At 38.2% G+C, this 25,472-nt stretch overlaps 1 long non-coding RNA gene across 3 annotated transcripts in view; it reads right to left on the bottom strand.

The window, feature by feature from the left end:
- Positions 1–3,490: 3,490 nt before the first annotated feature.
- The window catches only part of LOC143651650 (uncharacterized), a 33,472-nt gene continuing 11,490 nt past the window's right edge, over positions 3,491–25,472 (bottom strand). For 2 of the 3 annotated variants that reach the window (XR_013160098.1, XR_013160096.1), the window contains 4 exons: positions 21,276–21,441; positions 13,249–13,307; positions 4,568–4,641; positions 3,491–3,599 (listed from right to left, as the gene is read on the bottom strand). This is a non-coding gene — a long non-coding RNA (uncharacterized LOC143651650). Of the gene's footprint in view, positions 3,714–4,567; positions 4,642–13,248; positions 13,308–21,275; positions 21,442–25,472 lie in introns of all 3 variants that reach the window. The other variant, XR_013160097.1, reaches the window with a different exon arrangement.

Below are 25,472 nucleotides of genomic sequence, written 5' to 3' on the forward strand. Positions count from 1 at the left end.
TGTCTGGGGGAGGAGGAAGAAAGACAGATTTTGTGCCTTCAGAACGAAATCCTATCTTGGGGAGGGAGTGGGGCAAGGGAGTCTAAAAAGCTATGGATGTCCTTGTCTCACATGTCTGATTCCACAAATTAGACCTGATGTTAAAGGGGGAAAAAGAGGCAGCACTCAAACCTGTTTTAAATGTGTAACAGACCAGTAAGAAATAGTCTAATCACTCCATTATCCAAAATATGGATTGGAAACTTGGGTTGAAAACAAAAATTATGAGGAATAGAAACCACCACCCCCCACCCCCAACAAAACATTGGGAGCATTTACCCTGGTATTTATTGCTCATTTTAACTGTTGTGCCTAGCAAGCACTGTCTCAGCCTACGTCGCAAAAAATATATAATTCATATGCCTAATATTTCACCCCAGCTCTCCTCGCGTATTTTAAAGTGTTCAAGACTGTTTGTGTGTTTGCAATATATCAGTTGACACCTCTGTAAAATCTTTATATCGAATGCCTTTGGCAATTATGTGCCAAATAATAGCATTACCATTTGTAATTTTTGTAGCTTGGTTTTTCTGTAAATTTTGCTCTGTGTATTACAAGTAGGAAGGATTTTAAAAGCCTTATTGATGTTTCTTCCTAACAACCTTTCTTCACCGAGATGAGTCAAAATAACTTTCTTCCATGCTGACTTTCCTGTTTTCCTTCCCATTAAAGACTTTAATCAATCCAAGAAATATGTCTTTTTCTCTTGAAGGTGCCATACCAACAGCACAATTTCTTCTTCAGGATTCTCTTCATCATTTGAAATGAAGTTGGAGGCTTTTCAGTAGGTGCATTGTGCTCTATTCTCCAAAGTCATTATTTATTTTTATTTAAGATCCTTCCTGCTTTCCAGAAAAGGATTTGAGGTTGTTTTCAGCAAGGATAATTAATGCTGAAGTAGATTAAATCACATAGAAAGAGCATTGCAGAACCATGTGGGAGATGGATGCAAACTTTATTCCTGAAATGTTGGTGAATATGTTTGTCTATTTATTTATGTTTATTTTATCAACGAGAATATCAGCTTTGTGGAAGCAGAGACTTGGCTCACCATGGAATCCTCAGTGCCGAGTTTTGTGTTTGGACTTCAATATGTGCTCGTTTATAATTGTTATTTGTTGAATCAGTATTAAATTCAGCATGTACTTTCCAGGAAACTAATGCACAAATGGAGATGTGATGGGATTTATAAATTACTGTTTTATAAAGGAACTTAAAGCTCTGCTGGTAGTCTAAGACCCCATATTACAGATGAAAAAAGTAAGGCCAAGTGGTGTAGAAGACTTGCCAAAGAAAGGTTCTAAAGCTCAGACCTGCTTCCAGGGCAGGAAGCTTTGGACTGCATTAAACTTGAAGCACCTGACCGAGTTCATTCTCTATATAATAAGATTTTGCTATGGGTCCTATGAGGAGGGTGGGAGGTGAGGTCACAGAGTATGTTGGTGTGTGCAGGAAATGAAAATCCATTCGTTCCGATTCATCTACACTCTCTGCTCACTCCCTTTAGAAAATGACTTTATTACATGATTATGATGGGTTATGGGCCATCTTTCACACTTTTTTATCCATATCTGGTGGCCCAAGAGCAAACCTATTGAAGTGATTGGATAGAGGCAGAGGGCTGCATACATTAATAATCTAGACTGTGCTGTATAGAGAAACACATTTTGGAAAATATTCGAATTCCACTATTTCGAAAGGTTTGTGATCAGACTGGATGAAATTGAAACCCTTTCTTTTGAACTTTTACATGATTTGCATATTGGCATAGCAAGAAGTTCTGTGCCTAATTTTTTTCCCTAATTTTTTTTGATAGAATAGTTTGTAGGTTTACAAAAAAATTATGCAGAAAATACGGAATTCTCATATCCCTCCCCAGAGCAGTTTTCCATATTATTAACACTTTACATTAGCATGGTACCTTTGTTACAATTGATGAAATGATATTATAATTGTACTATTAACTATAGTCCAGAATTTACATTAGAGTTCATGAGTTGTGAACAGTTCTGTGAATTTTTTTCAAAAAATTTATTCTAGAAACATATATTCTGTACCTAAATTTTATAGAAAAATAGATCCAAATAATAAAATCTAATAAATTGGACTTATAACAACAAATTAATACATTCATCAGTATTGATCATATGTGTTATGTTTGTGTGTGTATGAACAATATCTTTTTTATCTTCTTCTCTTGGGAACCCTCTATCTTACTTTTGGTAATTAATATTCCTCTACTTCCAGACTTCATGGTTATGGCTGGACAAGCTGGCACACCTCTTTCAATACGTGCATACACACTACAATGAGGGACATGTGACCCAAGTCCAGCCAATGAGTACCAAGTTAGTCCATTGAAAGCCAACGTATTTTAATGGCTTATCTATTGCAATAATTGGGGTCTCTTTCCCCAGGACCTCATCATGAGGGCTTAGTAGCTATTTTGCCAGCTCTTGGGGAAAATTGTCTTGAGCATACGGACAATACAAACCCAATTCTTGATGTCATCCATTTAAACCAGCACCTGGCGCCAAATACACATGAAGTTAGGACATCTCTTTCCTCTTAGAAGTTGGACCAGTTTGAGTTGTTACTTTTATTTGCAGCCATAAGAATCCAGACTAATAAACCCCTTCAATTTTTACCTCGGTGGATGTTCTTGCACTTTTTTCATTGTAAGAAAAATAATTCAGGGATTTTAACAAAAAAATTAAAGTTGCAGGGCAATTCTAAGGTCCTTATCAATTAAGTTCAACTTTATTCAAAGCAAAGAACAAAATTGTGTCAATACGTTTAAGAAAAGTTGTCAATAATGTGTTGAAACAAAAAGATATTTTTACTCATCTAAAGTTTTTCATTAAGCAGAATTTCCATTTCTTAAGGATCTCAATTAATTTAGGTTTGATTGTGGAACACTTTCAAGCATATTGCCTTTTGGATACAAAATTAATAAACTTTAATTTTTTTTTCCATGAAAGGAGAAATTGAAATATAACATAAAAAAACTAAATGATTTGCCCTTAAGTGACACATAAGGAAGGTAGTTCCTTTCTTGATTTAAAACTGTATAATGATGGGCAGGCCACGGTGGCTCAGCAGGCAGAGTTCTCGCCTGCCATGCCAGAGACTCAGGTTCATTTCCCGGTGCCCGCCCATGTGAAAAAAAAAACAAAAAACTCTATGATGCTAATTAATTAATCAAACAAAAAATCATATTTCTTTCATGTTTCATGCTCTTCTAATAGCATGTTTAGGCTGTGCTGTTTTCTCTGTTGCAGCATTCTCTTTTGTGCTATGCGTGAAAATGATTTGACTATTTGCATGATCAAATAATTTTAGAATAAGCTCCATTAATGCAACTGAGTTTTGCTTCAAGCCTTCTTAGAGCCTTTAATCTGTGGCTGTGTGCAGCAAATTTTCAATATTGATATTACATTTGTAAAGTGTTCTAAATTTATTTGGCATTGATATACGTTTTATAAAGCATTTACCTTGCAGCTGGTATTCTAAGAAATGTGCTTTAGAAAACTCCACTTTATGGTCATCTTGGTCTGAAACTTAAGAAAAGTTTTGAATCCTTCTCAACATCTTAGCATCTATTAGCCATCTACCGAAGACCTATTCATCATAGTTCATGCAAAAACAGAATTACATGCACTGAAGACCTTCTCCTGAATAAAACAGACATGAATTAGTGATATCCACTTTTAAAAAACTCATGCTAACCTGAATAAGTGTTTTATATACCCAGGTCCCAGTCTAAAGCTTAGGAATAGGTGGCCTCTCTTTTCTTCCCAAGCATTGCCACTGGATTTCCTGGTGAGCTGCCCTCTGGCAGGCAAAACATGCTGTTGGGGCCTCAAAATGATGATGTGCCATGGAGGAAAAGTGACCAACAACAGGAGAAGCAAAATAACTAAAAATATACTGTGCAATAAAAAGGACCCAGAAAAAAAAATGATGAAGATCATGTATCTGTAGTTTTTTACAAAAAAAAAGCCCAATCACCCGTGAAAAACATTCCACGATATGGCCAGTAGCATTGTATTAACTGGTAATGCTCCTATTTAGACTTCTGCTTTCAGATGGCAATTGCATGCTAAATCATAAGTGAGGCCTGGGGGAGAGGGTCTGCATATCATATTGTACATTATAATGTGATCATTTCAGCATTCAAATTCAAGATTAGGAATTTGACATTTAAAAAATTCCACCCAAATTGGACTACAAAAATATAATAGGTTTAGACACCTGCTCTAATAAGATTGCATAAAAATATTCCAACAGCCTTACCATAATCATATTTAACAATATCAGAGTCAAATTTTACTACATCATTTTAAGAATGTTCCATTGGCCCACCGGATTGGCTGTTGTACCAAAGCTGGATGCTGATACCATAGCACAAACATGCCATCACACTTCCCTAATAAAAGTTTTATGGTATCCCCATGCACATTAAAAACAACACTAACTGCATTAATACATTGTAATTTACTTTTTCGTTATAAAACAAATAACATACCTGGTGCTAATGAGATCATATTTTCCATCATCCCAAAGCAACCTGTTAGTCTATCCAGTCCACTGAGATTTTGCCTAAAAAATGAAACATATTGTACAATTGTGTACACTAGTCTACAATGTTATTTCCTACTCCAATCTTAGACATCACATCATGTTATAAACATCTGCGTTTGTTTGACTGACATGGTTATAAAATATATTATTTCATTTTCATGGTACTATACTTTTCTTTAAAAGGCAATGCACACGATACTTTTGTTAAAATTGTCTTTTTCTTTGATAGCTTTTTCAGGTTCCAATAAATATAATGTCTTCGCAGCTAAATTACAGATATGAAGACTCATTGTTATCACTTTTCCCTTTGGCTGTCGACTGAGTGGTTGTAGGTTTCTTAGAACATATTTTCAATGTAGCCTGTATGATGTACCAAAAAGAAATCAATTCTGTATAAGATATGGATGACTGTTTTTAGAAGATCTTCTGGTATTGTTTAAATGAAGCTACTAAATGATTAAGCTTTTACTCTTATAAATTAAATCACGAACATGAGGCCTTGTGCGTCTCTTGGTTTTACTCAGCCTAGTGTAAATGGACTTATCGCCCTGCCTCTCACCAATGCAAACATTCTCCTCCTATCAAAGTCCCTGGGCGTTTGTTTGGAATAGTGGTGATGGTGAGGCGGGTGGAAGGAGTAAAATGTAGATTACACTTGGGGGCAAGAGATTTCAGAAATCCCAGAAGAAAAATGGGAGTCACCCAGAGACTCTGCTTAGACAGAGATAGGACGTTTCTCTATTGTAAACTTCAAACCGTGGTTATCTTGGGCCAATTTTGCTTGTGTGGGTGTCTCTTTGACCCTATCACTGTGCTGGCTGTGCCCTCTGCGTGGTGGATGGTTCAGGTTTTTTTTGGATAAGATGTAGAAAACCTTTCTGTACATATGAGTGCAAGGATTCATTCCATGAAGCCTAAAGGGGCTTTAAAGTGGTTACCGCACTGTCCAAGTCTGCTTTTCCAAAATCAGACAATTTTAAGATTGTGTCTATGCCCTACACTCATGCACACACTTGCACACTTAAAGACGCTTACCCAGTGACCCCTTTCTAAGCTAGGTTTAGAGGTTTATAATAATGTTGAGTAATCAGTTCCTTAAATTTTTACTTTCGAGTGAGATATAGACATTGCCGAAGTCTATTCAAATGTATTCATTACAAAATTGTTCCAGATTCAAAATGAGATAATTCTGACAACTCAGTTTTAACAAGTGCACAAATCATGACTTTTCCATATGAACTATGCTGTGGCGTGCAGTTTTTGGAAGTTTAGGTTTAGTTTACATGACCCCAGAATAATCATATATGTCCAAAAAGACTGGATTCTTGAGGTTAGTCCTAGCCATTTCGGCATCTCAGTGTTATTCTGTGGCAAGATAGGATCATATTAATGAATCAGAAAAAACTCCCTACTATTTTTTTAAGGACACCTTTACAATCACAAGTACATATATCAAAGAAGAAATAATAATCACTAACATTTATTGAACACTTATTGTGTGCCAGGCCTTTATTAACCCTTTATAATAAAGGGTTTTGCCTTGATTAGTTCACTGATCTGCAAAAAATAAATGCTCTCTTGGAGACTTACTGTTATTATACCCATTTTATAACTGACGAAACTGAGGCAAGAAAGGTTAAGTAATTTGCCCAATGTCAAATTCAGACTTAGGCACTCTTGAGGCCTTGCTTTTAACCCCTGCAAGACACACAGTTAAAATGATAATTGTGGACTGAATATGGCCTGAAAGGATGAATTGCTGGCCTCAGGAAGTATGGAATCTCTAATCCATGCCAGTTTTTCTGACTCTGTGGTTCTCCAGAGTCTTCTAATAATGATACAGATCATTTGAAGGCTGTGGGATTTTTAAATGACTATAGGTTAAACCAGATTAATGATATACCAAGCAGAGACAGGTGGGTTTTCAAGCCGATAAATTGCCTATTTAGACAATTATTTCATCTATCCATTCATCTATCCATCCATTAATCCATTCTTCCACTATTTTTTGAGCCATGCACTTGTCCCTATTCCTACCATGTGATAAGAACTATAAACAATTAATATGATTCCAAAAATCCACCTTCTTTTTATTTCCATTTAAATAAGCAGAATTGAGTCTGAATCATAATTTGGCCACTTGATTTTGGAGTCTGGGAAAATGTAAAGTGCATATTAATAGCTGCTTTACAGCTTTTTTAAAATAAGAATTAAATGAGACAATGTATATACAGTCTCAAGAAGATAGCATCAGATCTTCAGTTTAAAGGAAAACCAAAGTCAATCAACGATAACCACTGAAATAAAAACAAAACAAGCAGGAGAAATATAGACAAATATGGGCTAGCTCTTTCTAAGTATAAATGCAATAGAAGAAAGTATAAAGCTACTTTTTGAATTTTTATCTATTATACATATGTATAGTATACATTAATGTGTTTTAAACATTAGACATTTCTGTATAATATATAAATATATACATGATTAAAAGACAAACTGAAAAATCATAATCTATAATTAGTCTTTAAAAAGCAAGTAGAGGGGTGTTAGGATAGCTCAGTGGTAGAATTCTTGCCTGTCAGGTGGGAGACCTGGGTTTCATTCCCAGCCCATGCACTTCCCAAACAAACAAACAAACACAAAATTCAACAAATGGTGCTGCAGTAACGGGATACTCACATGGAAAAAAAAAGTATGCTCCATACAGTACACGGAAAAAAAAAAAGTCAAGTAGATAAACCAATGGGAAATGGAGAAGGACATAAATTGATAATAAAAAATGTACGCAATCGGACACCAAAAAAATGAAAAAGTTTTCACTTACGCTGGCAATCAAAGAAATAAAAATTAGTTTTTAATTTGGAAAAGCAATTAAAGTATCAAAGAGATATTTTATACATATTAAATTGGCAGGGTTTTTTTGTCCAAGGCAAAGAAATTGCTTCTCAAGTTCTTATTAGTGTAGAAATTTGTATTTCTTTTCAGAAGAGCACTTTGGCTATATTTACTGAAGGCCCTGAAAAATGTTCAGACATATTTACCCAGTAATTTCCAGGACAATTCTGAGAAACCAAAAAATACATATATTAGAAAATGTTCAATCACTCATTTATGAGGGTTTCATTCAAGTATTATTCAAAGCAGCAAAACTTTGAAATGAATTAAATGCCCAACAATAAGCAGATAGTTGAATTAACTTAAGTATTGTGTAACTGTAAGAAAGAAAAGTACATTGCTATTAAGACAACTGGAGATAAATATTTACTGAAATGGGAAATACTCATGATGTAATAATAAGTGAGAAAAGTCACAGTAGAAAATGAATCCTATATAAAGTGCTATTCTAATTTTGTAATATTTATGTGTGTACATATTAGGTGGATGGCTGTGATTGTGTTTATGTAACTGGTGTTCCCTATGTTTTAGTTATTGGGCTATTGGGCTAAGTAATTCTATATAGTTTTTCACTGAATCTTTACATTAACTGTGAGCTGAATTACAGATGAAGAGACAGGAGAAGAAGTATAATTTATCCACTGTCCTATGGCTTAATAGGTGGTGAGACCAGGATTTTAATTTGTATGTGTTTGACATAAAATTTATGTGACTATTAACCAGCATGACTCATATATGTACTCCAATAAACTGTGCTTTAGAAAGATGACCCCCCCTCCCTAATGATAACAGTGGATTTTCCTTTTTATAAAACTGCATGTCTCTTGCCAGATATGGTAGGTTGAATTAAATGCCCCAGGAAAACATGTCTTAATCTTAATCCACTCCTGTGGGTGTAAACCCATTGTAAATACAATTTTTTGAAGAGGTTATTTTTACTTTAGTGTGGCCAACTGAATTAAGACAGGCCTTATAAAAAAGAGAGGCACGAGATGGAGCTGGAAGCCAGAACCCAGCAGAAACCTAAAAGAGGCCAAGGCATCACCATGAGATGGGGAAAGCCAGTGAACCCAGAGATTGGGGGTCAGGCAGAAGTTACCCACCCTGGAGGAAGCAAACCTTCTAGATCCTGAAACTATGCGCCAATCAATTCCTGTTGTTAAGCCAGCCTATTCTGTAATACATGTTTTAGCAGTTGGGAAACTAAGACACTTGACTATCTACTTATTTATTTCTCACACATGACACTATATATGGATGGATAGATAGATAGATAGATAGATAGATAGATAGATAGATAGATAGATAGATAGATAGATAGATAGATGAAACCTTCAGCCTTTAGGGTAAGACAGATCCACATTTGAAATTCTTGACTCTGCTACTTCATAAATCTTTGGTCCTGGGGAAATTATTTACTTCCTAGAATTGTTATGAAAATTAATTGGCATATTCCTTCCATTCATAAGGGTCTTGCATATAATCAGTGCTCAGTAAATGGGAGGAAATGTATGTGTATGTCTTTTACCAAACTTTTTAGAAAGAATATATCACTCTTGAACTCAGAAAAAGGCAGTAAATATTATTTTCAGAACTGAAATAAACCAAAGACCTAATGCACGCCTTCAAAAGTTCAACACAAAACAAAACCAAAAAGAAAAAAGGAAAGAAAAAGAAGCAAAGCCACTTTTGCCTGGGTGTTATATCTCAACTGTGGCTGGTAACCACAGGTGGGTATCTAAACCCAGAGGGAAACCAATTATGTGCAAATCCTTTGACTTAATGAAAAATAAAATTAGGTAGGCTAATACCCAGCAGGTACTTAAACAACATCTAATATTATAAATGCCAGTTTTTCTTAAAGAGGTAAGAAATTTTCTGGAGAAACTGAAGGAAAGAAGATTCTGAACCCACTTAAAATATTTTTATAGACTGCTCAAAATCACCAAGCAGTTCCCCTGATAAACCACCACTATGTCTGCTGGGGCAAACGAGTTTACTCAGACCTCAAAGCAAATGCCTTTGTTCTATGAATGGTGCTTAAATTCAGGATCTGGTGGGTCGTATGGGGGATGGAAATGAACATTTATTGAAAAGTCTTAATTTTTCTATTTGTTTTTAATGTGCCAGGCACTGTGCTCGATATTTTATCTGGATGATCTCATCTGATTTTTGTAATAGCCCAAAGGAAGACGTGAAGATTATTTCCATTTTACAGATTGTCTGAGGTCACCGAGCTGCCACATGGCCAAGTGACTGTGTCTGGTTTCATTCAGAGTCCATGATGTTTTTCCTCTCAAATGTGTTTGCACACAGAAATCCATGTTACTTCCAAATAACTTCTTTAATAAATGCCAGGCGAACTCAGGGCTTTAACTTCTTCCCTTGAATGGATCCCTTCTCGTCAGAAAGTCACAGTTTCTTATTAACTGAAGGGAAAATCACCGATGTAGCCTCACTGCCATATTTGGAAAGTCAAAGAAGCCAAGAAAGGCTGGGGGTCATAGGGAAGGGAAATTCAGGTGGGGCAGACAGAGAGGAAGGCAAAGAATGTTTGAAAATGTTTGGTGGGTGGGCCCTGCTGGAGTCTGGATAAGGCCTGGGAAGAAAACATTAGCCTCTTCATCTGGGACATTGTATTCATGTCTCTTGCCTGACTTCAAAACAAACAAGGAAAACAGCTGATCTGAGGACTTTGGGTGAGAGTTTACTAGGCAGCTCATTAGTTAATTGCCTCTTCCCATTGGTGTTTGGTCATGGTTTCAGAATTTCCCTTTTATGGCATTAAATATGAAAGCACACATGGATGTATTTCGAAAGGTCTAGAAAGATAATCTGATTTAACCTCTTTCTTGGAATGTCCTCTTACATAAGCAAAGTGGCAAAGTAAGCCAAGTGGTTTGTCACGTTGTGCTTACCTGCTGCTGGGTCAAACATTTTCTCTTTCTCCAACTCTCTCCTTCTTGCCCCTCTCTTCCTCTGTCTCTCTCTCCTCTCTTTCCACCTCTCTTTTTCCCACTCTGAGTATATTTCTCTCTACCTTTCTGCTTGTAACTCTCCATCTCTATTTCTATGATCTCTCTCTGCGTCTCTCCTACTCCTCTCCTTTCCTTAACAGCCTCCCTCCGCTCTCCGTGCCCAGGGACAACCAGGCCCCAGGACCTGGAAGCAATGGCATTTCTCACCCAGAGCCTCAGCTTGCATTTTTGGAACTCCAGCTACACAATAGATACTGCCTTCAAAGCTTTCTACAGAGCTTTTCAAGTAAGATGTAGTTATTAACTCGCCTTCAAGGTTTAAAGACCCAGCCAGTGGAAGCAAAACGTGGCCTATCCCAGAAAGCTGAAGAGCTGATGAAATCTCAGCCTGATCTGTTATCTCCCAATGCTTTAAAAGTCTTCCACTGCGAGATTAGAGAACAAGGTTACGGTGACAATTTGTTTACACGCAGGGAGAGATTAAGATCTCGTTGAAAAGGAATAAAAATAACATCATCTTGAGCTGTCACAGCATGAGCCCATTGTAATCAACACTGGTCTGATTTCAGGGATAATTTAAGGCCAATTTATTATCTTAATTAAAAAAAAAGAAGGGAGAATTCCATGTTTTAGATGCCAGTTAGATTGTTGGGCGAGGACGCCCCTGGAGGTTCCATATTCAAACTAGAACATCCACAAAATCCCATACGAGAATCCTCTGGTGGATAAAAATATAAAACTTTTCCTCCAGTTTCTTTTCCTTGTTGTTGTTTATTTAAGCACCAGGATCGATAACAGATTAAAAGACCAAACAATCCCTTGTTGGCAGATTGTGACTTCTTTTAAAGGCAAACGGGTAAAAGGGGTAAAGAAAGAAATCCCCACCCACCCTTTTGTTCAGTCTTTGGTATTGAATGTAAAAGCCTCCCAGCCCCTTTTTTTTTCTCCTTCCTCTGCCTTAATGAAATGTGCTAAAAATCTTTGTTTGGGGCAGATCTAATTTTCTCCTCATTTTGCCTCATAATTAATTCTTCCACTTCTTAATCCAGAGAAACTAGGGACAAGCAGACCCAAAGTGGGAGTAAGGGTGGGACGCAGAGAATAATAGTGTGATTTTTCCATTATACCACCCACTGGCGGCCCCCTTTGAAAGTTCCCATGCCCGGTGGAAGCCGCACTCGTGGCTCTCTCTACAAAAAGCCAGGATGAGTGCCCACCACAGAGAAGGAGAAGGGTCACAAAGAGTCCTTTGAGAGGGCCAGAGGAAATGCCCCACTGGGACACCAGGTGGGGAGCAAATGCTCCCCTTCCATTACAAATGAGTTCAAGGGACAGGGCCAACCCCCCCAGACGAGACTCCCCAACTCCACCTGAAAAAGCCCAGCCCAACCAGCCCAGGCATTTTGAAAACCAAACATATTTCCTTCCCCCTTCCCCCTCCCTGTTTACAAACACGTTTACAAGTGCTTGATAGGTGACCTTATTTACTTAGTAACCTGTGGATTCATTTATCTTGAAATTAGTAGGTAATGAAGTGGAAAACCTCAACAGCCCTCCCACTAATTAACATGATAATAAGATTGTTTTGCTACAGAGGTACAATTAGCATGTATGAGCAAAAGGGGGAGAAAGATCAATAAAATGTCTGAAGGGTACTGCTCCCAGATCTCCAGAAGAGAACAAAGGAAACGAGCTTCACCGGGGTTTGTAGCGGCAATCACAGATTTTAGGATTCATCCATTTAAGCATAGCTAACTCTGAGATTAGACCCCACTGACATGATTTGATGCCTCCTGCGGTACGTGGTATGGGGGGGGGGGACTGAAAGGAATTAATTATAAAGCACACTTTTGCTGCAGTTGAAGTGCTTTGAAAAGAAAAGGGGAATATTGTGGAAAGTTTCAGACACTGATCTTAAGTACACTTTGATGGGGGAGGGGGTGGCGGGAAGAGAAAGGAATGTGGGCAGGTAATTTTGTCCATAAAATGGCTCCTTTTGCTCTTTTTTTTCTCTACCCCCCCATGTCAAACAGCTCAGATATAAAACTTAGGAGAGAAATTCTTCTTGCACATCTAGTGTCAACATACATTTTCATGAGGTGCTTTAACACAGAGAGTGCACAGCTCAAATATTTATTTATTCCACAGACGGAGGTGTGTAGAGTAAATAAATATGACTTTAAAAATTGCCTCAATATGTATTTACCCAGTAGACTCATTTCTTGGGTAAATTACGTGGATTTTGGTAACCTTCCATGACATTTTTCCTTGATTTTAAACATACACAAACAAAGAATTTAAATGTCCGAAGTGTCTAAATAACCTAATTGAACTTGTGACACAAACCAGGACGAGCCAGGAGACGTGACTGCGGAAAGGAAAAGTAGGCAATTTTTGCTAGACAGAGTGAAAGCATCTTTTGGAAGATCTACAACCCACATCGAAATGAGCGAATATCCCCAGAACTCTGTAGCATTTTTTCATAGATATAAAAATAGTATTTATAAAAATATCAAATAGTAGGTACATCTACTATCTCCTGTTCTGTCTTGAAAATGGGCTCGCCTATGAATTTTCACAACTGATGTCTCCTAAAACCAGTGCTCTTAAGTATGCCAGTAATCTTGTTTTACATTTAATGCTGACAATGATAATTCTAAAATCCTCTATGGCCCATTTCCTTTAAAAACCAACTGGGGGTTCTGAATGTGCTGCAAGGGAGTTTCCTTCGCTGAAAAAGAAACATACTTACCACATTTTCGAATGCAAAATCTGCTCAGCGCCTCCATAGTCCGAGTAAAAGGGTGAGCCCTGGAAGGATTTTTTCAGAAGTTATTAATGATTTCATTTTGGATATCATTTTATTTATTTATTTATATTTTTTTATTAATTCAAAAAATTAACAACAAACAAAACAATAAGATATCATTTATCTTCATTTCAAATGATGGAAGTCATTGATTTGCTTATGCCGTTAAAGGAGAACCTTGGTGGAAAGCAGTTTGTTTCTTTATTTTGTTTTGCTATTCTTTTTGTTTGTTTGTTTTTTCAGCATCTACAGGTTCTGAAAAACTTGTTAATAATATCTCTGTGCTTTGCATTGACCTAAATATTTGGTATTTTCCACTGCCTGAAATTTAGATCTTTAGTGTAAGAGGGAGAACCCATCTTGTTTCTGAGTGGTATTTATATGACTTTCTGAATTCTCCTGGATTTAATTCAGAAGATTGCTATCTGTAGTATTTGGGGTTGGCCAGTGGCAGGAGACTTTAACAGAGGCTAAGCATTTCTTGGGAGAAGCTTGAAGTTTCTTCCTGAGCAATCATCCAATTAGACATTAGGTGACCACTGGTACGCATATGCACGGGTGGACGCCAAAGGGACCTTTGAAACAAGGAATCTGGGAAGGAGGAAAAGGGGATGAGCTGTGTACAGTGCACCTACTTGCTTCCACCACTGCATGCTAGTTTGGGGAAAGAAAAATGTGGAGATGACCCTAATGACTATCAACTACTTATGTGGGAAAATGCAACATTTCCAGCTTTTAAACATGCACAGCAGCACTGCACAAGTACCTGGCTTTTTCTGAGGCTTTGAGCCCCATATTACATCCCATTTTAAACTTGCCTGCTTAATGAGTGAGTAAATTCCTAGAACAGGAAATCAAGGGAGCCTCTAAGAACTATCTATAACAAGGATTTCCAATATTTTGGGACTTTGACACCCCGCTTTTTCTACATTCCACAACATTGTCACCCCACAGTCGTGTCCATATCAGACACGTACTGTTTCTGAGACTCAAGTAAATTATTACAAATTAACTTTCATTTGAGAATAACATGAGGATTTCCCAATATCTCTGGAAATTATTTAAGACATCCTGCGGTGTCAGACTACCTCGTCTGGGCAGAGCTGCCCTAGAAAAAAATATATTTTTAATAACCAGAGCCAATTCCTCCTAGGAAGAATTCCCTTTGGGTTCCATAGCTTAGCTTCAAATCCAAATTCCTCATCTATGAACACTTAGGACAATGTGATGTAGCCCAGGAGAGTGAAAGCTTGAATTCAGTTTGGAGAAATGAGAACTATCCTGCATTTATGCTGGGAAAACAACAGTTTCCACTTGTTAAGTGCAATATACACACACACACACCCTTCAATCTTCATAACCCTCTAAAGTAGGGATTAATGTCCCCCACTTTAATTTTTTTTTCCTTTTTCTTTTTTTTTGCATCGGCAGGCACCAGGAATCGAACCCTGGTCTCCGGCATGGCACTCCAGAACTCTGCCTGCTGAGCTACCGTGGCCTGCTCCTGCATTTTATAGATGGTGAAACTGAGGCTTAATGACCCAAGTTACCATTTCAAGGTCAAAAAGCCAGTAGGAGGTGAGCAGAGATTTGACCCTATAAAATTCCTCTGATTTCAACAAATGATCTAACCAACATTTTTTCTTTTCTCCTGGGAAGATGTACATCTTGCTGGGGGCTCCTCCTATTTTGGAGGCCCCACGAATTTCCATGCAGTGTACCTTTTATCAGAAAGCATTACTCTCCCGAGTATGTGCTATCTCAGTAAACTTGTGTTAAGAATTTTTAAAAGCACGGCCCACTGCGAAGTGCTAATCATTTCCTCTCTAGCCAAGACTTCTCCTGGAGTATACCTCAAGGTTCTCACAATTTAACAGAAAGCCTCCTTCCTTTATTTTTAACAACTTTGTAAAATAAATACCCAAGATCGTTACTGCAAAAATAAAATAAATTGTTTCAGTGGGAAGGTATAATTTAACTTCCTGATTTCCCTCACTCCTTGTTAAGGATGAACATGTGATGAGAAAATCTTAGAAGGGCTCGGATGAGCTGGTTGTAATGAGTAGCCTTTTATGGCCTAGATTTGTATCTTCCTTGAGAATAGTAGTAATTTTAGAGTTACTTTCCCGATTTTTTTTTCTCACATATCCACTGTGCAATTGGGATCTTGTCTCCAGGTGTGAAGAATTTGCAAATTTATAAAATCATGTCGTCTGCCTTGTATCCTTGGAAAGTACCTGGCATGAGCTATGCAACTGCCTCCCTTACTCTTGGGATCTGTGAGCTGGGGCGCTTTCAGCACTCCTGTGTTTGTACAACCCTGTGTAGGCATAGCCACTCAGCATTGAGTTTCATCCACACATCTTCTTAGCAAGGATGCTTTGCAGTTGGAGAGGCGAGCAGGGTGGCCCAGGATTTCACATTTTCCCAACAGGGATCCACCTCTCCCAGGAAGGACAGAGCTTGAAAAGTGTGGGGGTTGGCAGCAAATTTTGAACTTCCCAGGCCAAGAGAGGATGGAGTTTGGAGACTTGATATCATTGTCTAAATAGGATGGAGAGACAATAAATGGCTAAAACTTGAACTTACTGGGGGAGCTGACTGGGAGCGAGGGAGTGAGGGGGTGGAAGCAGCTGGAATATGTGTGGGCTTCCTGCCTCAAGAGGGAGGACAGCTGCCCTAGAACATGGGTTTTCCTCGACTTGGCTAGAAAATGACTCATTTGGGGATGAAGCCACTTTTAGAGGAATAGCTTCCGGGGGCTTCTGTGAATCAGGGTTCTCATTCGCTCATGCTTTTCACGGTGGGGGGTAACTTCCAAGCTTTCTCTCCATATCCTGCCTGTTGCAAATTCGTAAACAGAAAGTGAAGGGGAGTGTGCAAGGAGGAGCACTCTGCATACAAATGCATTTGCATTCTATGTAGTGAAACTGGTCAGCCTTGCGTATTAGTCAGGACTTTGAAAGGAAAAATCTAATTTTGTATTCTTTCAAAGGATATTATCTAAAATGAGTCATAAATGGCTTTTACTTAGTTATTCTCAACTGATGAAACCATGCCTATGCTCTTCAAAAAGTCTTTTATTTAGGTCTAGCATTTCTATATTACATACTTCAGTTTGTCTATTATTTGGCTTGGTGACTAGATAGCAGGGACTCTGCAGTCACAAAGAGCTGGTGCAAATTGGGGTTTGGCCAGTTTCCAGGTGCTGCTGATTCTCGCTGAGCCTCTGTTTTCTCATCTACCATGTGGGGACAGGGATTTCTTGGGGGTTGTTTTGAGGATCAGGAAACAGTCCTTCACAATCCTGGCACATTTGGGTTCTTCAGGGTATAACTATCCTTCCTAATTGTTATATGTATGTTTGAAGCTTGGGTTGAACCCACTAAAAGCACCTAGCAGAGGATTAAAGTGAAATAAAAGGTAAAAAGGGGCATATACATCCTCAGGGGTCCATCCGGAGAACAGAGAATAAAATTAACCTTAGTTCTAGCAAAAAAGTCCATGGATAGAGTTCCTCCATGGCTTTGCCAAAGGAAGAGATCCAGTGTCTCATGCTACTTGTTAGTAAGTCACAGACACCTCTCTAGCCACGATTGCTCCTTTCTCAATAACCCATGAGCCACTGAATAAAAATAACCTCCAAACACTCCATTGGGGGCACTTTGCTAGAAGTCATTCATTCATTCCTCTAGGCACTTTGCTAAGTACTAAGAATGCGATGGTTAACAAGACAGACAAGGTCTTGTGTGAGCATGTGCGGGAGTGGGTGGAAAGGAGTAAGATGTTAAACAAATGGAATAAACAATGTACTTTGGATTGTGATGAAAGCTATGAACAACCTAATAAAGCAGTTATGCTGGGGTGGGTAAGAGGCATAAGGCTGGTTTCAGAAGGGAGGCTAGTGAAAGCATTTCTAAGGAGGGGATATTAAAGCTGAGATGTGAAGGTTACAGAGGAGCCAGCAAAGCCAAGAGTGAAGGCAAGACCATTCAATGTGGAGGGGACGGTAAGAGCAGAGGCCCAGAGAAGGAGACAAACTTGACATGTTTTAGGACCAGAAAACGGACCATTGAGGCTTGAGCTTAAAGAGTTAAATGGCTTTAAAGGGATACTGGTTCCAGCTGAACCCAGAACTTGATGGTGCACAGAAGAAAGCTCTTTCTCCTTTTGCATTCTTTGTGGTGAGTGATACTCAAAAAAGCCAAGGGGACGCTCAGGCTCACTGTTTCTGTGCTTCATCTGCAATAAACTTATTTTAAGGTTGCTCTTTATATAATTTTAAAAAATGAGCTTAGTGATTGAACTTAGATGTTGTAGATTTTAGAAGGACCTGGGGTAGTGAGAAGGGATAAGTTTGAAGATGAATTGACCTGGGTCTGAGAACTTATTCTGCTACTCATGCAGATGTTGCTCTTGGCGAAGAAACTTAGTCCTCTGGGCCTCTCTTTCTCATCTCTAAAATGGGTTTCTATTTCAAAGCCAGAAAACAAAATGTACTGGAGTCTTAATTTGCAACTTGAGTATTATAGGGCCTCAAAATACCCATTGGCCTGAAAGGATTAGATGCATTAGTCAAGTTGCCCATCAAGGGTGGCTTGGCCCAGGTCTACGGGACAATATCCCCATATTGGGAAAGACTTCCAAGCAGGGCTCTTGGGGCCCCTATTATGACACATTCAGTGAAATATACAGATGCTTTGTGATTGCATTGAATGCTTGTTCAAAGGATGGGAAAAATAAAATAAAACAAGCAAATGACTGAAAGGCTATTTGAAGTGGCTCCAATCTTGGGCCCAGGATTGAATTAATTTCTTACAAAGGATGTGGTCCATCTATCAGGATAACCTGCTCAGATGGCCGTGGTCACAGCAGTGCTGATGCTTGGCCAGCACATTGATTCTGAAATTGATTCCCATCCCTTTTCTTTGAAATATGTCACCACAGATATGGATACTTCATCTTTCCAGACCGTGGAGGATGCCTCAATGTGTTACTATTACTAAACTCTGATATGGTGATAGGATGAAAGTTTCTAAACACGTGGATGGTATAACAATTTCAGCTGGAGATGTTTTAGGGCCCTGGCAACACTTCTGGTCTCTGGAGACAGAAGAAGTTAATGGTGAGAGGAACATAATTTAAAGGAGAGTGGTTCACACTTACCTGTTTTCTACAAATGGACACGTACACGTAGTTCATAAGATTGCTGGCAGTATAACAGAGGCATACCCTCCCTGTCTACTCACTTCCAACTATCACCTCTTCCACCCCCACAAAACAACAAAAAACTCTGAATTACAGACCAAGCGTTTTAATTCTGATTTTTTTCTCCTACCCTATGTTTATACCATGTAAGTATTGATCTCAAACACCTGCCACTCTTAATCTTGGAAATGTAAGTACACGCCAGTGCATGTGCTTAAGGAACACCTAATTTACTACTTCTCTTGCAGGGGTGAGACAGGTTCCTCCACAAATCTTTCTTCTCCCTCTACAATTTGATAAACCCTTGGCTATTTTCTCAGGTCGGACCAACTCTAGCTGACTGGCGACCGCAGAAACCTTACAAATGGATTTTCAGTCGCCACTCAACAGAGCTGGTTGACAGAGCTTCACGAACTCCTTTTGGAGGGAGGTAGGCTTTTAACTTGATTGATGAAATTATATCTAAATCTAGTAGATTTGGGACTTCAAAGGCATTTTTCCCTACTTAGGGCATCCCGGATGAAGGGCGTATGCTATTTGTACCAAACTCCCAGGCTCAAGTGCTTCGCAAATTGACCCCTTTGTAATAGGTTAAAGGTTTCTTGCAAGATAACTGTGGTTCATTTTGATTAATTATGTCAGGGAATTAATGTATGATTACTAACTTTTAGCAGACCCTGCTCCTTCTGACCCCAAGCTGCTTGTTTGTAAGGCTGGTTGTAATTTTCGACCGATGGGTTAGGAGGGGTCATTGTGTGGTCAGCATATTTTAAACAAAGGAAGAAAAAGAAGCAGAGGCCTCCAAACGGAGTGGACACTGCAGTTCACAGCCTTGACAGAGGAGATTTGTTAAGTGTTTTAACAGTAGGCTTTTATATATTTACTCTTGCTAATAAAAGATGGCTCACCAGAGTGGAGAGTAACCTGGGAAGATGGGGAGAATAATTTAACAGTTAAATGGTAGCCCATAAATTTCACTTCCTACTGGTTTCAATGGCCTAGGACCTTGTTAAAGATTAAATTGTGGCGCGTTGAGTTTCGACGTTTGATAGGTCAAGAAAATCAGAATGAAAGAATCTTATTAATATGAGGTTTTCCTGTAGTTGGTGCCTAATTTTAACTGATATTCGTAGGTTAAATACTAACTATGTAACAGAAAGGTAACAGAATCAGCAGATGCCACCTCACTTCCAATTAATTTATTAAATCTATTTGTCATGTATGTGTTTGGAGCTCATCCTAACTGGAAAGATTCCATTTCTTTGGTACAAACTAAGAATGTCATGGCTTGCGTTCCACTCCAAGTTATCAGGTCCATGTGCCCAGTAACCTCTGAAATAAAACTAGTTTTCCTGGTATTTTGGGCTCTCTGAGAGCTAGCATATTTACCACCAGAATTAGATCATCAGAGTTTTAAGAAAGACTTCATGGATTTGTTCTAAAAACAAGGAGTCTTTTCCCCTCTTGACAGCAAACTTTGAGGACTTCTCCATACAAAATGCGGAGTTGTTCTGCCATCAATTGTTTTTGGACTGTGACCTCATTGAAGCACAATTATGACTCAAAGGGAAAAAAGTAGACCAAGGAGAAAGAGGTAGGCTTTATAGGGAAAACAGAACTGTCCAGAGAAACTCAGAGAGGCAGAAATATGAAAAGGGTTGGGTACAATGTTAAGGATGAAGAAGGCGGACCATGCCTGTTTGGTTTTGGAGCAAATGCTGCATAGCAAAGGACTGGAAAGCATAGAATTTTTTCAAAACTCAGAAGAAAAAGGGGAGGTGTTCTACAGAGAAGGTGTCGCTTAGATGTCGTATTAAATTTTTAAATGTGATGAGACGCACTTTCTATAAGATTATTCAGAAGTAAACTGTGTTTTAGCATTCAGATTTTAGTTAGTTCTGTCGGAAAGGATGTTGGAAAGGCACAAGGCGTTCTGACAATTGCCAATCGCCCATGGCCTTTATGGACAGCATAATCACAATTACTGTATTTCAAACAAGCCTCTTTCAAAAATTAGAGGTGTTGCTGACTATAATGGGGACATGGACCGTTTGTCTGTTCCATTATTGCAATTACTGTCTGGCTTGGTATCTTCTCCCTGACAGTGCTTAATGCTATATACTTCAAAGGAAGATATAAACCCCCAATAATGCACTTATGGTCCAATTCACATCTAGCTCTTCATCTGTCCACTGCAGTCACCCTCATCTCCTACACACACACACACACACGCACAAATGAGTTCAGGGTTCTGGTGTGGAAGTGGGTGGTGTGCACTTGCATTGGAGACACAGAAATAGATGACAGCAAATGGAAAGAGGGAGATGGTAGAGGAGCATAACTTGTAGAGCTGGGGGACATAGAAGGGCCACTCCCCCCAGTTCTATCTATTAAGGTATAGCTGCCCCTATGTCATCCAAAGATCTCATAGGTCTTCCAGAAAAATGTTTCCTAGGGTACACTTCATGGCTCTTTTGCATTTTGAAATATAAATTCATATAAATTATTATCTTTTATCAGTAATTCCAAATATGAAACAGATACACACAAACACACAAACACACACAGATGTACATGTAGACCTATGTCTGACCTTGATCATTAACATATATCCAAATGGATAGTTTTCTCTTGATTTTTCAGATCACACAACTTTGGGTTAATTTGATATTTCTCTAGGGTAGAATGTATAATTGCTTTAATCATATTTTGATTTTTAAAATAATAAGGCATACCATGGAACACCTGAACCAAAGAGTTACCTGAGGAAAGGAAGCCAGGAGAAGAGTTGTCTGCAAAGCAGTATGCCAGTTCTTCTGCAGGTTTTCTGAGAAGTTAATGTTTTACTGGTGGTGAATACCCTTAGGCGCTTCATCTGCTTGTCTCTCTTCATTGTCCAGACAAGAGTAATCACTGCTCTCCAACTGCCTAGATTTTAAAGGAAACAATGATACTTTTGCCATTGTCCCAGGTCCTTAAGAAGGACACAGGTTCCAAAATAAAAAGGAGGGTAGGAAAACATTGAAAAAAAAGAACTAAAGAGAGGAAACTAATGAGTATAAAATAGTTAAGATGCTTTTTTTTTATTTGCCCAAACTAACTGATTTGATGATTATGAAGTAACCTAAAATGAACACATTTATGTTGATGTCTGCTTCAGCAGATGGACGTTCCATGCATTTCCACTCAGATAGGTCAACGAATTTATTTAGATGTTGGTTGATGTTTCTGTTCATCAGTCCTCCAAGAAAATACTTATATTTAACAGGCACCCAGGATTAACCTAAAGAAAAACAAGCCAGATACTTCCAAGTTAGATATGAATGCGGTAGATGAACTAACCATCCCAGTTTGCTTTGGCCTGAGGGGATTCCTGGGACAAGATACTTTTGATTTCAAAATTAGGAAGGTCCCAGGCAAACTAGGGCAAGTTAGTCAACCTAGTAGCCAATTTCTAATGTTCTCACTGCCAAGGCATTTGGCCTGTTACACTAGGGAAGCTGGAATTCACGCCGTAGATCAGATGTGCAATATCTGCAAAGTGGTTCCACTAAAATATTAGAGATTATAAAGAATTAAACACAGTAAGGATGACTTTCACTTGCTCTGCTCTTATACTCTGTTTTTGAGCAAAAAATTTACTTGGCTACTAATGGTTTTTTACTGGGAAGAGCTAAAAGAACTTGAATAATTTTCTGAGCCAAATTAAACTATTGATCAAAAGTTATTAACCATTTGGAAACATACTATTTCATATATCCTTCCAAGATCACAAAAGTGTTTTAGAGCAGTCACAAATAAGTCAACGTTCTAAAACACAAAGTACAATAAAAGACTGCAATGAGATTTAAAAGAGAACAATATTTTAGATTTTGGATTTTTTTTTTAAGTTCAGAGGTGACTTTCAACAGAACTTCAAAACCAAATTGGGCAACAATGAACATAGAACTGTTCTTTTTAATCATGAGCAAAATCTATCACACATGTTCTTTCAAGTAAAGTTTATTAGAAAGAAACTGCTACTAGAGTACCACATGTTAACTCTAACTTGGCAAGGTCAGGCCAGGGCAATAAACCCTTGAACCTTACAAATATGCAAAGCTGACATAAATAACAAATTAAACTCAGCCAGGTATAACACTTTAGCCATTTGGATGGGAGACAGATACCAATTCCAGGGAACAAGAGCCTGTTGATTTGTAAGGAAAACCCAGTCTTGCCCCCTTTGTTTGCTGCCCATTAGTTTTGCATTGGGGGTCACCTTGCTCCTTCCTGCTGAGGGAAAGCCTAATAAAAATGATTCTGATGTGTTCTCTGCCAGTGGCTCTATGCCACAGCTCATGGGTTATTGGCAGGGTATGTTGGACTAATAATGTTGCATGTTTTTCTGAAGGAACATAGGGCTTTGGGTGGGATCCACAGAAGGCATTGCTGGCTTTGAAAGTCATTTCTAAATGGTGGAGTCTAGGATACTGTCCAGGAAGAAGTCAGTTATGTGATAACAGCAGAATCAGCCTGCTTAAGAGAGTGCGGCAATATTTAATTCAACTCAAAATAAGAAAGGGCATAAAAAGTTGTCAAGAAGATTGCCAAGGAAAAACATACATGTTGTATTTAAAATAGGGCATTTTAACTTATTTTGAGACATGAATAGTATCAAAAGGATTTCAAAAGTTAATGTCTAGAAGAAGTAAAGAGAAAAAAATGCTTGAATACACGCCATAATTCAACACAGAATGTTAATGTCGGCGTGAAGATTTGTCAAAAACATTTTGGCTTAGTAAGTAATGGAAGAATTTTGGAGTTGTTTTGAAGTCCCAGTGTTAAGTTATGGTACCACTGGTCTTCTTATTGAGCGTAGGGTTTTGCCAGGCCTATTCTGTAGGATATTTAACTAAACAAGCCTTGCCTATCAAACTCAATGTGTTAGAAGTTGGATTCAGGGATTTCAAGCTTTCTTTGAGCCTCTGATTGCGGGATGTGAAATTCTTTACAACAGTGGTTGGTGAGATATTAAGGTCTGTTACTGAAAAACAGTCATTTCGAATATTATTGTAACAAGGAGAAAACTTTCTTGGGCAGCTGCACTAGAAGAGTCCGGTGACAGAACAGTGAGTTTCTTTTCGAATCACTTTGTCCTTGCCCGCAGGGAACAGCCTAAAGAGAACACTGAAGTTGTTCTTTGGGGAGAGCCTGTTTCACTACAGAGTGGAGGCAGACTGAGTTGATTCAGTTATGACTGTCAATATCATATCAAATATTTGAATGATGGATTTTAAGAATTACCTATGGTGTTTTTTGGCAATTGGCCCAATTTAAGGACAAGAAGATTGGCAAAGGCCTTTAGGGGAGTGAAAAACTTGTAACACCATAAATTGAAATAGTAATAATGAGCAAACAATATGGGATGAGACCTACAGAGATTTTCAAAAAACTGGCAGACAAAAAAAAAATTATATTGGTTTTCCACTGCCATTTTTTAAGATCATCAGTGAATCTCTATATGGTTGTTTAAATAAATTTACTTAGATTTGGTATGTTTTAAATAATTTCTGGTGTGCTGGATTTAGTTAATAAAACCAATAATTTTTTTGAATGAAAATTTAAAATAATTTTTAAAGCACATGATTATCAAAATTAGTTCTGATCCAATATCTGAGATAGACGCTGAATGATATTTCCCCCCCCCCCCCCCAAACACAGAGGACTGCAGAAATCATTGCAGAAACCCAGGTGATAGATGGATTGAGTACTTTCTCTGTTGCACCAAATCAGTTAAAATGAGGTGGAAACTGTTACTCCTTTACTTTAGGAGAGAGAAAGAAAAGGTGTTTTTTGCAATTGGCTCAATTTAAGGATAAGAAGCTTGACAAAGGCCTTTAGGGGAGTGAAAAAAATTGTAACACTATAAATCGAAATAGCAATAATGAGCAAACAGTATGGGATGAAACCTACAGAGATTTTCAGAAAACTGGAAGATAAAAAATATCGGTTTTCCACTGACATTTTTTTCGGATTCACACATTTTACTTTTACTTTTAAAAGCTTACTACATGTGCTCTTGTGATAAACCAGTGGCATGGTTTTATTTGTTTGTTTTCATGGCAAAAGCAACTAACAGGCTGTGAAAATATTGAACTAGAAAAAAAAAATCTAATTCTGGTCTCTGGTCTATTCCTTGAATTGCTTATATGTGATCCCTTGAAAGCATGGAAAAAGAGCGAATCAATTGTATGAAATTATGATAAATCCAGTTCTCTGCATAGTTCATTTTTAGCATCATTGTGCTTCTTGATTGGACCACGTAGATTGGATTTTATCGTCTCTGGTGTGGTTCACGGTCATCATGAAGACAATTGCCTCAAATGGGAGACAAAACTCTGCCTTCTCTTCTCTTCATATGTTTGTTTCAGAGTTATTTTAACATTTGAGAGGGGAAGACATTTAGGAGGTATGAGGTTGAGCATTCCAATTTGTCCAGAGACTCCCCCTTCTCTATTATCTTCTACCTGGCTCATTTTACATGTGGGTGTTATCACCTGGATCTCAGCCATCTGAGAATCCATGTTCCAACGTCTTCTGTGAAGTCTGGTGTGGACTAATTAGTTAACCCACATTGCAACCTTGAGCCACGTGGGATTCTTGTTCCAGGGAAGACTGGATAACTGACAAGTTTTTAAGTTTAAACACCAAGTTAATCTCAAGTTATTTTGGCAAAAATAGAATAACCTTGCTCCTTGCCTCGCTGCCTCTCTGTCTCTTCTGTGGGTGGAAGGTGACTGGGGTGAACTGGGAGAAGTAATTAAGGGATTCACGTGCAGGAAGTTGAATCATAAAGTATATGACTACCTTATTTATTTTTGGATTCTTCTGGATCCAAGGCTGTTGCCTCTAAGTCTCAAGGACTAAAGGATTAGGATGTGTAGAAATACATCTCTATTACCAAGGAGGAAAGCTTG

Source organism: Tamandua tetradactyla, chromosome 12 (assembly GCF_023851605.1).
Source record: "Tamandua tetradactyla isolate mTamTet1 chromosome 12, mTamTet1.pri, whole genome shotgun sequence".
In the NCBI taxonomy this organism is placed as follows: Eukaryota; Metazoa; Chordata; class Mammalia; order Pilosa; family Myrmecophagidae; genus Tamandua; species Tamandua tetradactyla.